Source organism: Aplysia californica, unplaced genomic scaffold, assembly GCF_000002075.1.
Source record: "Aplysia californica isolate F4 #8 unplaced genomic scaffold, AplCal3.0 scaffold00408, whole genome shotgun sequence".
Taxonomy (NCBI): Eukaryota; Metazoa; Mollusca; class Gastropoda; order Aplysiida; family Aplysiidae; genus Aplysia; species Aplysia californica.
In genome coordinates, this window is record NW_004797678.1 from 550,595 (window position 1) to 552,610 (window position 2,016).

Genomic DNA, 2,016 nt, shown 5'->3' on the forward strand with positions numbered 1-2,016 from the left:
CGAGGTTTGACTGTGTGTGATTTGTTGGATCTCAAGTCTATGTGATCTAAGGAGATTTCATTTGACTCACTTTGCTGCATTCCATTATATTCAATAGGTCTAGAAGCTAGATTCTGCTGAGCAACAGGGACTCTAAGAGGCTAAGACACAGCAAACTAGATCTAGATTACAGACATAGAGTTGTAAGTAAGCCTACGGGGTTTAGAGGGAAGGAATAATTGGTTGGTTATGTGGGTTGGGGTAGCCTGAATAAGCTACATCATAGAGCTCAAATAAGGTCACACATTTTTTGTCTGATATGTCACAGGTCATAAGCTACTGTCTTGGAGTCCAAAAATAGACGGCTGTTGGGACCAGTGGGATTGACCTGAAATGTCCAAACTTACAGGTCCTATTTTGATAATGGAGCTTTTTTTCAATTGAAAAGAAAAAAAGAAAGAAATATGTTATTTCCTTTCGCACACACGTTCTGCATTAGATTTTTATTATATGTTTGATGGAATATGTAGAATTAGAGAAAACAAACTCTACTTTGAAATATCGATGCACATCTGACATAATGACCCAGCAGGTCACAAATAGTATCTGTGACTATACATTTAAACATCATCATGAGGGAGAAGAAATTGCATGAAAATGTTGAGGGATGACATAGAAATAGGAAGAAAATATTATAAAAGGTTTCGAATTGAAATATAAAATAGACACACACCCACAAGCTTGTACTTGTAGTGTAAAACAAAGTGGTAAAACACGTGAAACGAGACAAATTTGTTTCATATGCTTAAGTTCAAGCTGTTTAATCAGTCAATGTGACGAAAGATTTGGACATTTGCATAAAATGGAACAATAGAATATATTTATACAAACGATTGTAATGAATCAGTACAAGCATAGCAAGCAGCATGTACAAGACGAGTTCAACCACGACCATCAATTACGATTCCAAAACGAAAAGAAATACATAAAGAAAGATGAATAAAATTGTCATACATTTATGCAATTTACTATAGAAACTGAACATTTATTGGCAGAAGCAGAGTCACTTCAATTGCAAAGAAAGTAATCAGAACAAAAGATGTATATCATGCACGAAAGTCAACGGGACTTGCAGGCATATTTCTTTCCATATTTAGCAAAAAGATGACATCCTTCAACCTTCCTACTGTTCATTGCCTCCTACTCCTCTTTAAAATTGGTTCTGAAGAGGGGATAAAAAATATTCTTTTACACAAGTACAATTGAACCTGCTCCAAAGGCCACCTGAATAAAACAATTACCTGTACAAATTGCCACTGTCCATTTCCTCCCTTGTGTATTTTTTAAAAACATTTTGACACTAAGACATCCTCTTTTCTCCTCGACAATGGATGGCCGTCGGAGACGGTCTCTACTGTAGGCCTACTTGAACATATGACTCACTGACGGTAAATGTTTTAAGCCCCCCCCCCCCCCCCCCCTCCATCAAAATAATTTAGATTTATTTTTACTTGATTTCATATTCATTAAAATTTGTCCTTGTTATTGTAAGACACTTCTAAGACTTCATGACGTACACAACGGTCTTAAAACGCGTCTCATCCAGAAAGATAATAAACTGTAGCTCTTCCTTCTACCGGGAAAAATTTCTTCTCTACTCTCTCCCGCCACCCCCACTTTTCAGGAAGGAGGTGAATTGTGGTATCCTGAAAGACAGCGCACAAAATCTCCTTATCATATCATCATGAACAAATAACAATTGTCAATGTTGACTTCCCCATCAGCACAAGTTATATCATTTAGGAGGTGGGCTGTTTCGATCCTGCCAGTCAGGGCCAGCCTGGGCAGCAGCAGAAAGACAGAGATGTTTCATAAAATATATACGTAAGCAGGAACTGAACTCACATCCTCTGTGAGAAAATGGCAAAGAGTGCCGAACCATTACACCAAAGACGCTGGTACAAACAGATTAGAATAATAGTAATAATTATAATAAAAAGAAGAAAAAGTAACACCACTAGAGAATTCCTGCCATCA